Source organism: Mus musculus, chromosome 4 (genome assembly GCF_000001635.26).
Source record: "Mus musculus strain C57BL/6J chromosome 4, GRCm38.p6 C57BL/6J".
Classification (NCBI taxonomy): Eukaryota; Metazoa; Chordata; class Mammalia; order Rodentia; family Muridae; genus Mus; species Mus musculus.
Window position 1 is genome coordinate 55,242,344 of NC_000070.6, and position 15,430 is coordinate 55,257,773.

The window sequence follows — 15,430 nt, forward strand, 5'->3', positions numbered from 1 at the left end:
CGTGTCTAATCCAACATCTTCCTGGGAAGGATATTGATTTTTGAAGATAAAGTTTGGTCTGGAGCAGAGACAAATGGAAGACAGAGATTGACTGATTCATGATGTGGTAACCTCTTGCCTAATGGCTGTTCTCAGTCTCCCCACATAGCTTTCCGCTACTCCAACCCTGACCTGGGACCTTGATCTTAAAGCTCTGAGGTGAACTTCAGCCTCACTGGCAAGGGATCTGAGTTCATGGGGGACAGGGCCACGGGGCAACATTGTGACCCTGTAACAGTTCTATCTGGTCAACTTGGCAGGCCCCGAGATAATTCTTAAAACTGAAAAGAAAAATTATTGCTGGGCCCCAAAATAAAATGTTATTCCAGATATTAAATATTGTCTAACAGACAGTAAATTTAATGGCCCTGAAGTGGCTTCAGACCTCTGAGAAGATTTTACTTCTCAGCCTTGGCAGGGACACCAAGTACCACTCTCCTATTTCTGCTCTGCCTTCAAACTGTCATAAATAGTTAACTGTGTGAGTCCTTTCCAAAAGAAAAGAAAAAAAAAATCCTCCCAGGAGCATCCGAAAATAGCCTCCAGGGGCTCGATGCATATTTCCTCGGGTCCTCCTCTTAATCTCTCCATATGGGTGGCTATGATTTATTGTTACTGTCACCTGTGGACCGACAGAAACAAAGGCAGCCAGGCTGGAAGGCAGACAGAGGTAGCGGTATGGGAAGGGTCTCTGGAGAGATGGAACTGAGCGTCCATTCCTGGTGAGAGTGCAGGCTTAAGAGCCATCACCTCTCCTTCCTTTGGTGTCTCTGCAACAAAAGGAGAGAGGAGGGGATGTCATCCTCTCCCAAGATGCATCGAGACTCTGCCCTCGAGAAGCTTCCAGAGAGTCTCCCACAAGGCAGAACCTGCCAAAGGCCAAAGACTATTGTGACAGGGCAAGTGTACACTCATTACACAGGGTGCATGTCACCTCTGCCATTTCCTATCTCCAGGCCAAAAGTGAGCTCTCTCCTGCCACTTTTCCAGCCCAGTGGCGTGACCCGAGGCTGGCTGTCCATCACCAGCTCGATGCAAAAGGAGAAGGGAAAGCCGGGCCCAACTGAGGCCCCTGCCTGCTCATGCTAGCTGTGCCTCTCCATCCTTGTGTTTATCCACAGCACGGGCACCACCTCTGAGACACTAAGCTCATCTTCAGGGAAGCAGTCCCTGCCAATAGACCACCAACCCAGGGATCCCCTGTTGACCCAGGAGGAGGGACAGGGCAGGGACCTCCCCATCTGTCTCTGTACCTTCTGTTTTCCCTCTCAGCGCTCCTAACAATGCACCATGATTAGTTGCGGCTCGGGCCCCCTGACACCCCTTAACCTGGAAAATCAGGCAGACTTTCGAGACAGCAATCAGCTCCCAGACACATCCAACCGTAATGTGATTACTCCATTTACCAAAATGCAAAGAGAGATACTTGAGGCGTTTCTGATTAGGGCTGACATTATCTCTCTAATGGGCCATGGCATTAATCAAGGCTGTTGCTATGACTATGGAGATGGTGGGGAAATAACCCCAGCTTGATTCTGGGCCTGCCCAGTTGTGCCACTGTAGAAGAGGTCAGCTTTTGTTAGGGACATGGCACAAGAATGGCTTCTTCCTGCCTGAGAAGGGCTTTCTATTGAGATCACACCAACAGCCAGAAAAAGGCCTCTGTGTTCTTTCATGACGTTGGATGCTCTGGTTCCATAGCTCAATATGATTTGGTGGCATTGTTCTGGAGGGATTGTGTGTGTGTGTGCATGAATGCTGGGGTTGGGGGTACCAGGCTGATCCGTGAGACTGTCAGAGCCTTCTGCTATCCAGAGTTACATCTTAAGAGTCGGCCAGCCCCCCTGAGAATTCTGTAGGGCCTGAGAACCTGGGGAAGGAGGAGGAAGATCCTTCGAAAGGCCACCTTTCCCATGGCATAAACGCTCTGGCCTCTGCTGCTCTCTCTCCATTCCAGGCCTCAGAAACATTTGGCAGACACAAGCCAGTAACTACAGACCCTATGTGAGTGCATGGAAAACAGGGGCAGAATGAAATGGGTGTGACAGGCCCAAATGAAAAACCCTCTGGCCTCTGCTCTAGATGGCAGGATACTCACGATCTGGAAGAGGCATACAGGGATCAGATGATACCACTGGGGCCGGCCATCAGGACCTGGTTCTCATTTGCTAGTAATGAGTTCTCCATAAACCCTAGTATAAGAGGACACTCCGAGGGCATCAATATGGAGTGCACACACACGCACATGCACACACGTACACATGCGTGCACACATACCATGTCCACAGTCAAGATTTACAATCAAGAAATCTGCTTCTTGGGGCGGGGGTGATGATTCAGCTGGTAAAGTGCTGGTGGCACATGCGTGAGAACATGAAAGACTCTGTATTTAAAAGACAGACATAGGGCTGGAGAGGAGACTCTGTAGTTAAGAACACACGGTGGCACACACCTTTAATCCCAGCACTTGGGAGGCAGAGGCAGGTGAATTTCTGAGTTCGAGGCCAGCCTGGTCTACAGAGTGAGTTCCAGGAGAGCCAAGGTTACACAGAGAAACCCTGTCTCGAAAAACCAAAAAAACAAAACATATGGTGCTCTTCTAGAGTACCTCCGTTCCCACATCAGTTGGCTCACAGTTACCTGTAACTCCAGCTCTGGAATTCCAACACCCCCATCTATCTTCCATGGACACAGGCCCATACACACTAACACACACACACACACACACACATAAGTAAAATCTCATATATATATATATATATGTATGTATATATATATGGGGGAGGGGTACTTAGCATTGCAGAGGAGACAGATAGATCTCTAGATAAGCCCCTACATTGACAGTAAGAGACTTACTATAAACAAACAAACAAACAAAGTGGCATCTGAGAAATGATACCTGAGGTTAACTTCTGGCTTAACACACACACACACACACACACACACACACACACACACACACACACAGAATTTTCTCTGAGCTTTGGTTTTTCTCTACCTTCATGATGGGGACAGTAGGAATCAACTCTGCTCTTCTCACAACATTGCAATTTGAGAGAAAGTGACATATAAAGTCTAGAGCACAGAAGGGGTTAAAGCTCTGAAGGAGGCCCCAACATAGACACTCACAGACCTGGGGGTGGGGGTGGGGTTGCTCCGGGGAGGGAGGGAGTTTTAAAGTTCCCAGAGAAACCACTACCTCAAGGACAATAACAAGCAGTACCTGGTTTGAGTCTTATTTCCAAAATGCACTTATATTTTTAGTGGGGACAAGAATTTTTATAAACAGAAGGCTTTTGTGAAGATCAAGATAGAGACTGTATGTGAAAGGACATATAACCCTACACCCTGGATTCCTAATTAATGCTCAAGTCCCTCATTAGAGGCGCTGTCTCTGCTTGGGGGAGAGGTCTTGTCCTCAGGGGTGAGACCTCGGACAGCACCTTACTTCTTAGCTGTGTGACTGAGCGCAGGCGGGACACCGAATGACAGCAAACACTTGTACCGCTCTCCATGCTTGATCTCACGCAATTATAGCGCCCGCCTGGTGAGGCGGGCAGGGATCATTGTCACCAGTGTGAAGGGACATCATAGGTGACTCAGGCTGTCAGTAGTACAGCTGGGATGTGAGCCCAAATTTGTCTCGTTCCAAAACTGAACTTCTCCCCATGACCTTCTTGGCTAGAACTGACCTGAGTCAATTTTGTTATTCACTATGTAGATGGAAGAGGTCATTGGGCCATAAGTCTCTGCAGGCTGTAATGAAAGCAGGTGCCACAGAAAATTCTGCCACAGATGTAGCTGTCTCTTGTGAGACTATGCCGGGGCCTAGCAAACACAGAAGTGGATGCCCACAGTCAGCTAATGGATGGATCACAGGGCTCCCAATGGAGGAGCTAGAGAAAGTACCCAAGGAGCTAAAGGGATCTGCAACCCTATAGGTGGATCAACATTATGAACTAACCAGTACCCCGGAGCTCTTGACTCTAGCTGCATATGTATCAAAAGATGGCCTAGTCGGCCATCACTGGAAAGAGAGGCCCATTGGACACACAAACTTTATATGCCCCAGAACAGGGGAACGCCAGGGCCAAAAAGGGGGAGTGGGCGGGTAGGGGAGTGGGGGTGGGTGGGTATGGGGGACTTTTGGTATAGCATTGGAAATGTAAATGAGCTAAATACCTAATAAAAAATGGAAAGAAAAAAAAAAGAATATCCTTAATATAAACAGGCTGAAAAAAAAAAAAAAAAAAAAAAAGGAATCAAAGGGAGAGACTTGAAATAAAATGCCCGACAGTAAGGAGAGGGAAATTATAGAGCCCACCCCCAGCAGGAAGACAGGACATAAAGTGAGGGCTGGGGTTGCCATTCCACGGTCACAACTCTGACCCATAATTTTTCCTGCCTGAAAGAAATACAGGGATGGAGATGGAGAGGAGCTTGAGGCAAAGAAGGTCCAGTGACAGGACCAAAGTGGGATCCAGCTCAAGGGGAGGTCCCAAGGCCTGACACCATTACTGAGGCTATGGAGTGCTCACAAAAAGGCACCTATCATGACTACCCTCTGAAAGACCCAACAAGCAGCAGAAAGAGTCAGATGCAGATGTTTGCATCCAACCAGTGGACAGAAGCAGATTAAAGTTCAGTTTGGCCTTCCTATTCCAGTTCCTTGAGAGGAGACGCTGCCTGTTGATTTTTTTTCAAGTATTTACCACGGTTCATTGGGATTAACCGCTTGCCTGCAGAGATGTATCTTTATCAGCAGCATAAGGCCTCAAGAACCACCACGCAGGAGACAATTCAGTTGTGAAATGTAGTGGTTTGATTTGTTACAGAGGTGTGGAGATGGAGCTGAACAACCTCCTCTGTAGGAGTATCAGCACCTACTAAATGTTACGGTGAATGAACTGTGTTCTCCAGAAAATTTGATCAGGTTGGTGGGGCTGAGGCACAACATATGGAGAAGGAGAAAATTAGTTTTAGAATAAATTTCTTTGTGACTTATTATAAAAAAAAAAAAAAAAAAAAAAAAAGAAAATTCTGCCACGCAGGCTCTCATTTATTAGCTAAGCAGGTGCAAGAATAGGCCCGTGTCTCTTGCCCTGAGAGCTCAGACACATTCCAAATCATTGCCCTTTAGTAAACTACCAGAGCTTTGCTTGAAAGCTTTGCTCGGGGCACAGGTGACTTCTTCTTCTTCTTCTTTGTGAGCTAACTTCTTCTTTTTTACAGCTAACTTTGTTGTAGGGTCATGAGGGGGGATTTTTTTCTCTGGTAATCAGCCAGATAAACACAGAATCCGTTGGAGTCCTGAGCTCTTGGTACCATTCCATTTAACAAACACTGAAGACCAGTCAGCAAACTCCCGGAGCACTCCAGCCCTGGGCTGACAGGCTCTGCTCAGTAGCTGCAGGGGAGGAAAGGGGGACTAGATTCCCAATAGAGCTCCCTTTACACGGAGAGCCCAAAATGCCACACACCACCAGCAATGGGCTTTTTAAGAGTCCTGAAAGCTTGGAATCTGAAACCAAGTTGTCCCTTCTGAAGGTTCTGTGATGGGTCCTGCCCCCCACCGCCCCTCCTGATTCATCTCCTGGCTCCTGGCAGATGTCAGGAATGTTTGGTATTGCCTGGTTTCTTGTGGCCATGTTCCAGTATCCATTGCTATTATTGCTTTGGTTTTTCGTATGTATGTATGTATGTTTGTATGTATTATGTATGTTTATGATATATCCATGTCTCTGGGTCTTCTCCTCTTTTTATGAGGTCATCATTATAGTGCATATAGAGACCTTCCTAATCCAAGGTGACCTTAACTTAGTTAAGTACATCTGCAAAATGTTTTCTCTTACAGACTTGGGATCTGACTGGACACAAGAGTCAGGATTCTTATGCGTTTCTGAACCCCAACCTAAGTTGCAGTCAAACCATCTTCCTTTAAGTTGGCCTTGACAATGACAGTGAGCAATCCTGCCAACCCCCACAGGCTGTATTTATTTTTGCAACACTAAGGATTGAGTCCAGAGCTTCACATGTGCAGCTCCTCCTGCTGATGAGCCAAGTCTCTGCCCCCATTCACCACACTTTAAGCACCTTTCCCCCTTCCAGGCTGTGGGCTGTGTAAGAGCCTATTCACTGCCAATGAAGTGCTTACCACCTGCTGAGGGAAAAGGAGACAAAGCAAAGAAAGGCTCACAGTGGGTTTGCGCATCTTAAGTCTCAGTGCCACAAAGGGAGATGGAAGTGGATCTCTAGGAATTTGAAAGCTCAATGGTAGTGAATTCCAGGCAAGCCAAGTCCACATAGTGAGATCTTGTCTAAAACAAAAACAAAAACAAAACAAACAAACAAACAAACAAAAAACAAAACAAAAACTGAAACCAACCAACCAACCAAACTCCCACAAAGAAAAGTTGCCCTGTTGTTCACTTGGTCAGCAGCATCAAGGAAAACAGACAGGTGGAAACTCTCCTGGGGTAGTAAACCCAAGTTGCTGGTTCAGGACAGGTGAGGGAGATAGTCCATCCTGACTCAGAGTGTCTTTTTTTTTTAATTGGATATTTTATTTATTTACATTTCAAATGTTATCCCCTTTTCCTGGTTTCCCCTCTGCAAATGCCCTATCCTCTCCCCCCTTACCCTGCTTCTATGAGGGAGCTCCCCCACCCACTTACCCTTCTGCCTCACCACCCTAGTATTCCTCTACACTGGGACATCAAACCTTCACAGGACCAAGAGCCTCCCCTCCCATCCATTGGGGTCCCTGTGCTCTCAGTCCAATGGTTGACTGCAAGCATTCGAATCTGTATTGGTCAGGATCTGGCAGAGCCTCTCAGGAGACAGATGTATTAGGCTCCTGTCAGCAAGCACTTCTTGGCATCAGCAATAGTGTCTGGGTTTGGTGTCTGCATGTGCGATGGATCCCCAGGTGGGGTAATCTCTGGATGGCCTTTCCTTAAGTCTCTGCTTCACTTTTTGTCCCTGTATTTCCTTTAGACAGGGGCAATTCTGGGTTAAAATCTTGGAGATGGGTGGGTGGCCCCATCCCTCAACCACAGGTGGGGGGTGGTATGCTTAACCGCTGGATATGGTCTCCACAGGTTCTCCCTCCCTATTCAGCTATTGTCATCCCTGTGGGGTCCTGGAAGGCTCTTGCTTTTCTGGAATCTGGGACTTTCTGGTTGCTACCCCCAGTTCCCCAGCCTCCATCGCTACACACCTCTGTTGAGTTTCCTGACCTCAGTGGGTCCTAGAAGTGACCTTTGGTTAGAGGAGCCAAGAGAGCAGATTGGCAAATAGGTTCAAGGGTTTGACTGCGGAGGTAGAGGTGTGTTCTCTGAGACAGGGGGTGTGAGGTCAGCATCTAGTGATAGATAAAGCCAAACTAACAGCAAGGGCAGAGGATGAGGTATCTCCTGTGTGGCTCTGAGAAGGCTAGAATTCATCTGAAGAAACACAAGGAGCCACTGGCATCCCTTAAGCCAGAGAGGGACATAGTACCATTTGCACCTCTAAGCAATGAAAAGGAGAAATTTGGATGGTTTATGGAGATGGAAAAATCAAGAAATGATCTAGACCTGGTATGTGACAGCGAGCCTGGGAATGAGGAGAAGGGAACTGACTTAGCTTTACTCAGATAAAGGAGTCAACTGAGTTTTTGGTTAGATGAAAATGGGTATGAAAGGGGAGCTAGCGAGTGCATACGAGGAGTTCATTTCTGCTCTTCAGCTCTCAGGAAATGTGTCCAGGTCAGAGTCCTGGAATGGAAACGTCTAACATTTAAGAAACAGGAGAAGAGAAACCACCGATCAGAGAACTGGGAGAAAATCAGAGTCATGTGAGAGGAGCCTGGATCTGCATTAGGGGGCTGTTAGCAATGAGCCCCTGGGCACCAGCTCTGACTAGAATTAGCACCCTGGTAAGGGAGAAGGCTGCCTGGAAGAGTAACCCCTGAGAGGTTTAAAGGTTCAGAAGGAAGCTGAGTGAGATTGAGACCAAATAACAAACTGAGAAGTCATGGTATCCCAGGATCAGTGGGGTCGGGGCAATTGTTGCATCTGTTTTGTTCTCTTCCAAGCATTCCAAGCATTCCCCCCCCCCCAAAAAAATCTCTTCTGCCCAGAGAAAGCCAGGACAGCCCGTCACTCTAGTTCACAAGTACTTCCTGCACTTCTGCTATGCACCCCAAGTCTGGTAGAATACAAAGTCTGTAGAATACAAAGTCTGTAGAATACAAAGATCAGGCTCTTACACAGCCCACGGGGTAAAAGGGGGAAAGGTGGATTACAAGTGCTTAAAACTGGTGAATGGGGCTGGAGATTTAGCTTAGCAGCAGGATGCTGGGTTACCATGTGTGAAGCTTTGGACTCGTCCTTAGTGTTGCAAAACCAAATAAAGCCTGCAGGGTGGCAGGGTTGCTCAGTGTCTCTCTCAGGGGCAGATGAAAAGAAGAGGGTTTGGCTGCATCTCTGGTTGGGATTCAGAAATGCATAAGACTCTGGTGTGCACTCAGAAGAGTATATGAATAGGAAAATATTCACTTCTATTATCAAACTGGGAAGAGCCAAGTATTTGTGTGTGTGTGTGTGTGTGTGTGTGTGTGTGTGTGTGTGTGTGTGTGTGTGTGTGTGACTGCAGCAGTTTCTTAAGAACTAACAAATTTCTTAACTGGAAAAATTACTTCTCTTCTACGGCTGTAGCTAGCCAGGACCTGAAAATATATTGACGTAAGCAAAGTGACGTTAGCTCGGGATAAAAATGTGCTTAATTTCAGATACTATAAGAGGGACTCAGCTCAGAACTGAAAGCCCCTGTCAGTCCACACCCTTACCCCTGTGTAAATCCCCAAAGCTGTAAAGCGCTGCCCCATCTGAATGGCTTAACACTAGAGGAATTCCTTCTCTCATGGCTGTGGAAGGCAGAAGTCCAGCATGGAGGTATCCTCGAGGCTCCAGTGGAGAGGCTGATGCTGGCCTCCTACAGCTTTCCAAGGCTGTTGACATAGACTGATGCTCATTGACTGTGTATAACTCCACCTCCTGCCTCTGCCTCCTCTTGGCCATGTTTTTTTTTTTTTTTCATGTGTACGCTCCTCTCCCTCCCCTCCCCCTCCTTTATTCATATAAAGACATCTGTTACTGGGTGTGGTGGGACACGTCTATAATCCCAGCACTCCGGAGGCCAAGGCAAAAAAAAAAAAAAAAAAAAAAGAGTCGGAGGCCAGTCTGGGCTATGTGGTGTGATCCAGTCTCTAAAGGAAAAAGACTTGTGTCATTGGGCCCACCCGGATAATCTAAAATGATCTCACCTCAAAATCCTTCAAGTATCACAGTCTGCAAAGATCCTTTGCCCAAAAAAGGCCATAGTCACAGGTTCTGAGGCCTAGGACTTAGTCATAGATTCTGGGAACCTCAATTTGATCACCTACATATCATTAATATAATTTGAGTCCGTTTTCCCTTCCTGTGTATTACAACAGGCAAGAAGAGTCACCGAATCTTATGAGCAGAAAAGCCAGGGACAAAGGTTCCCTCCTACTTCCCCAGTGGTGTGTCTGCTTAAGAGGGCTCAGTTTCACTGATTTCAACTATAGTCCCAAAAGCCCTGGGACATCCTGGATGTTGACATTCATTATTAGATGTCTTAATTAGGACTCCTATTGCTGTGATGAAACATCATAACCAAAGCAACTTGGGGAGGAACGGGTTTATTTGACTTACACTTTTACATCACTGTTCATCACAGAAGGAAGTCAGGACAGGAACTCAAGCAGGGAAGAAACGTGGAGACAGGAGCTGATGCTGAGACCATGCATGGATGCTGGTTACTGGCTTGCTCATCATGACTTGCTCAGCCTGCTTTCTTATAGAACCCAGGACCACCAGCCCAGGGATTGGCACCACCCACAATGGGCTTGGTCCTCCCCACCAATCATTAATTAATAAAATGCCCTACAGGCTTGACCAAGAGCCTGATCTTGCAGGGGCGTTTTCTCAATTGAGGATCCCTCTTCTCAAGCTTATGTCAAGTTGACATAAAACTTTCCAGCACACCAGGACTGTCTTTAGTGGTAGCCAACAAGAGGACACAGTCCCAGCTAATCACAAACACTTTTCATGATCTTGCAAAATCCATGACACCTCAGGAGAGACGGGAGAGGAACTGGTTATTTCTATGGGAAAGTTGTAGCGTGAAGAGCGCTTAAAGGGGACCATAGCTGGGTGGGTTCCCTGGGCAACCTCATGTGAGTACGTCACTCTCTATGCTTGAAGCAGCAAAAATAGAATTGGGAAGCTAAACTGAGGCCTATTACCATAGCTACCTACTATCCCCTGTCCCTATTCTCCATGAGGGTCTCATGTTATCGTTGTTTGACATGTTGTTTTCTGTTATCGTTCTGAACAGTAGCTCTCAAAGCAAAGGCTGTTTGTTCTTGAACCACACTATGTAGCTGAAGGCAGCTTTGAACTCCTGATTCTCCTGCTTCTGCCTCCCCAGTGCTGGGATTACAGTTACGTGCCACCATGCTGGGTGTCTATAGTGCTGCAACACAGATAAGGATTACCCACTGTGGTGATACCGAAGTCCCTGAGGTATGACAAACCCCCAAAGCCCTTTCTTTCTGCCATTACATTGGGACCTGACAATGGTGTTCCATGATAAGTCTATTTCACAGAACAGGAGGTTCAGTGCCAGGGAAATTCAGGCTTTACTTAGAAGGAAGCTGGTTAGTTCGGTGGTGTCTAGGTCGCAGCAATGGATCTTCAAATTCCGGTCATTCCCGTGTTTCTGGGAACTAACAGGCTGGGCTCTTATCAAAAACCCCTCAGCCCAAGTGACAGGCATGTCATTTAACCCACCAGTGACATTTTTCTCTGTAAATAAAAAATAACAATCATCTTCTGGGTGATGTCACCATGGAATAGCCAATAAAAATGATTAAAAAGCAATCGGCAGCCGGGCGCACGCCTTTAATCCCAGCACTCGGGAGGCAGAGGCAGGTGGATTTCTGAGTTTGAGGCCAGCCTGGTCTACACAGTGAGTTCCAGGACAGCCAGGGCTACACAGAGAAACCCTGTCTTGAAAAAACAAAACAAACAAACAAACAAAAGCAATCGGCAACAATGAAATCAAACACATAATAAGAGGGTAAATAGCTATGTTCTCGTTGTCCACGAGAACTTAGATATAATTAAAAAAAAAAAGACCAATTCCTGGGTGTCTGAATGAATTTGTGGGAGTCATTAGTGAGATGGAAAGAAAACTATATTTTCTTGATGGTTTTATTAATAAGGAAAAAATGTAAAAGTATATTGTGTGTCAAAAAAATGAGATTTTTCTAGTACCATATGGCAAATTAATCACTAAGGCTCTCTCATGGCTCAGACACACTTAATATGTTCTCTGTGGTGTGTGTACAGAAAACCTGTACAATTCCATTACAGTGACTATTAAATGATTCATCAGGGCCACTTCCCCAGTAGACGAAGAATCTGCTGCTTATTCATGCTTCCCTCTTGGTAAGCTTTATTATCTCAACTGTGTTTGCCAGTGACTAATTAGAGGTGATGGTACCAGCTAATTGCTGGAAATTTTCAGAACGGCGCAAAGTATTTATTTCGAGGTGGGGGAGGGCAGGTGGGGCGTTACAGTTCCATCTCTGGCAGCAGAAGAGAAGAGAGTATGTTAACAACGACGATGCACGGTTGTGGGCTCTGAAGAGGCTGGGAGCACTTAAACAAGCAGGATGATTGGCTGATAGTCTGCATCTGGAACTGAGATATGAAGATTGCTTTCGATACCCAGGGCGATGCAGGCCACAGCTGGGGTCAAGCTTTGTGGCTTTAAATTCCAGAAGTTTGCGTTTGCCCTTGAGAACCCTTTCTTGGGCTGACGAGATGGTTCTGTTGGTTAAGTGTTTGCTGTGTAATCGTGAGGACTTACAAACAAACAAACAAACAAACAACCTGAACACAATGCCATGCACTGCTAATCCCACCTCTGGGAGAATGGAGACAGATCTCAGAGACTTGCTGGCTAATTAATGTGTTCCAGGTCAATGAACCCTGAACAATGAGACCCTGTCTCACAAAACCAAGGTAGTTTATGTCTTGAGGTACGATACCTGGGGTTGGTTGCTGGCCTACAAATACACACACACCTGAGTCACACACACACATGCACACACGAGCACAAAAAGAACCTTTTCTCTCATAACCCTTGACCTGAGAAAGTCTTGGTGATGACAAATAAAACCAGTCTCACTGGGGATGTCAGAGGCAGGCGTGGCAAGAGCAGGTATGTTCTAGGTGATAAGAAAAAGTGCGTTCGGGAGCCGCGGGTTACCGTGCAGACGCGGCCAAGTCCAAGAACCACACCACACACAACCAGTCCTGCAAATGGCACAGAAATGGCATCAAGAAACCCCGGTCGCAAAGATACAAATCTCTTAAGGGAGTTGACCCCAAGTTCCTGAGGAATATGCGCTTTGCCAAGAAGCACAACAAGAAAGGCCTGAAGAAGATGCAGGCCAACAATGCAAAGGCAGTGAGTGCGCGCACTGAGGCCATCAAGGCCCTGGTGAAGCCTCAGGCCATCAAGCCCAAGATGCCAAAGGGCCCCAAACTCAAGCGGCTGGCTTTCATCGCTCACCCTAAGCTTGGGAAGCGGATTCGAAGCTACATGGCCAAGGGTCAGAGGCTCTGCCAACCGAAGCCTAAGGTCCAAACCAAGGCAGGGTCCAAAGCTCCAGCTAAGGCCCAGGCTTCAGCTCCAGCCCAGGCTCCCAAAGGTGCCCAGGCCCCCAAAGGTGCCCAGGCCCCTGTGAAGGCCCCATAGAAAAGGCTCCTGCCAGTGTGAAGACAGACAGACTGCTGTGACACACTTCCCCACACACTATTTGCAGATGACCAGTGTCCTATGCTGTTCTTACGAATAAACTCAGGCAAGATGTGAAAAAAAAAAAAAAGGAAAAGAAAAGAAAAGAAAGGAAAAGAAAAAGTGCAAAACAGCAAACAAGGGCAGGTTTCAAAGACACAAGGAAAGCTCCGTCGGCAACAAGGAGATGCAGAGAAGCAATACTTAGGAGTCCATGCTGACAGCCCCTGGAAGCCTGGCATCTAAGATTCTGAAATAGGAGGCCACAGGGAGCAAGTATATCACGTATGAGTGAGAAGTCATGACGTGAACATGGCTACAGCAAGGACCCCAACTCCTCAGTCTCATGGGAATAGCAAGGCCTTCCCCAGGTCAGTCTCAGGGGAACGGTCGGACCTTTTCCAGATAGGAGGAAGGATGTTGGCACCATGTATAGACATTATCAAGCAGAGCTTCTTCCTCAAGTGGCTGCAGCCTGAAACTACAGAGACCCCCCACGCACGATTAGCCAACCCACCTCCTCACTCAGCTGTATATAATAAACTACTCGAGTTTCCAGGTTGCTGGTGCATCTCCATCAGAGAATATGGCCTATGTGATCTCAGCTTCTAGGTATGTGTGTCTACTGTTTGCTCATTCCTCGTTCCCTCAGGCAGCTCAACCCCTAAGCCATCTAGGTAATAGCAAGTGGGGCAAACGAGAGACCCATTTCTAGAGAGAAAGGAGAAAGAACAAAGACTGAATTTTATAAGCAAATGGTGTCTGTGAGGAAGGAAAGGATGCTGAGTTTGATGCTGACAGAGCATCCTCATTCATCATAAAGTTACATTAGACACATCCTTGAGCTGTCTGCTTAGATCCAGCAGTGTCTGATGCACTCAACATTTGTCTCCCTCCCTTAGTGACCCTTTAACAGGTAGCACTCGCCATGTCTCTTAGCTAGGGTTGGTATTCCTGCAAAAAACATCATGACCAAGAAGCAAGTTGGGGAGGAAAGGGTTTATTCAGCTTACACTTCCACATTGCTGTTCATCACCAAAGGATGTCAAGACTAGAACTAACACAGGGTAGGAACTTGGAGGCAGGAGCTGATGCAGAGGCCATGGAGGGTGCTGCTTACTAAATTGTTTCCCCTGGCTTGTCAGCTTTCTTTCTTATAGAACCCAGGAGCACCAGCCCAGGGATGACACCACCCACAATGGCCTGGACTAACTGATCACTAATTAAGAAAATGCCTTACAGCTGGCTCTCATAGAGGAATTTCCTCAAGGGAGGCTCCTTTCTCTGGGATAACTCCAGCTTGTGCCAAGTTGACACACAAAACCAGACAGTACACCATGCAAGTTCTTCTAGCTACTTAAAGTCACTCAAACGAGATCTAAAGTATGAAGTCAAGTAGACACCCTTTTCCTGTTCCTCCCAATGTTCTGCTTAGAAGTAGTAGGGGATCTAGACAGATGGCACCCCTCACTTTTGTACTGCAAACACTAGGGCTGATTGACAGCCTTGCTTCTGTGTTCTGGAAGCCACCCCATATTCACCCTCACGTCTCATAGCTACTCTCAGCCTGTGATGGAGCTCAAAAGAGTCTCTCTCTCTCTCTCTCTCTCTCTCTCTTTCTGTGTGTGTGTGTGTGTGTGTCTTTGTGTGAGATCATATTTATCTGTCTGTCTGTCTCTCTGTCTCTGTGTTCATCTTTATCTATTTGTCTTTCTGTCTCTCTCTGCTTCTGTCTGTTTCTCTGTGTATGTCTGTCTTTATCTGTTTCTGTTTCTGTCTGTCTCTCTGTCCATCTTTATCTGTCTGTCACTCTGTCTCTCTCTGTCTCTGTCTCTCTGTCTCTGTGTCTGTATCTATCTGTCTCTCTGTCTCTTTCTCTCTCTCTCTCTCCCTTGATTCTCTTGTATCAGTTGAGAGAATTTGGTAGAATATTATCTCCTGCAGACCTCTCCACTGGAAACAGCTTGGGGGCAGGAAAGAGAACGTCTTCATGTTGTCCCTTACATGTTCAAGGAAGAGGAGTACAGAAAAAGGACTTAATATCAATTTTCATCATGTCTCACTTGGTTTTGAATTAGTAGTATTCATACTAGGTCTTCTTGGTTGGCTGTCTAATCTATATATCAAATGTTTTATATTCTGCTTCGTTAGATGTGTCTCATTTTATGTCTCACAAGTCATATATAAACAGACTTATTTTGAAGATGAGGAGAGTGAAGCCTGAGGAGGCTGTACAACTTTCACAAAACTCCATGGCTACTGAAGCAGAAGCTTTCTTGTCCCTTTCACCCAGCAAGCGCACCTCACATGACGAGCGCCCACTTAGGACCCTAGAGGTTGTCTCATATGCAATTTATTCCTCACTGCAGAGGAAACGTCAGTACCCAAACCAAAGAGCAGCAGACTTGGCGAGCGAAGCAGCTTCATGGTCCAGTTCCTTCTCAGTGCTGGGACCATATCCATACTAACTGGAAATACTTGGTAGAATACATGGTATGCAGTTACATATGAAGGT

General features: G+C 46.6%; 1 pseudogene; it reads left to right on the plus strand.

Moving 5' to 3' along the window:
- Positions 1–1,329: 1,329 nt before the first annotated feature.
- On the plus strand, positions 1,330–12,876 carry Gm12508 (annotated as a pseudogene).
- The last annotated feature ends 2,554 nt before the right edge of the window (positions 12,877–15,430 follow it).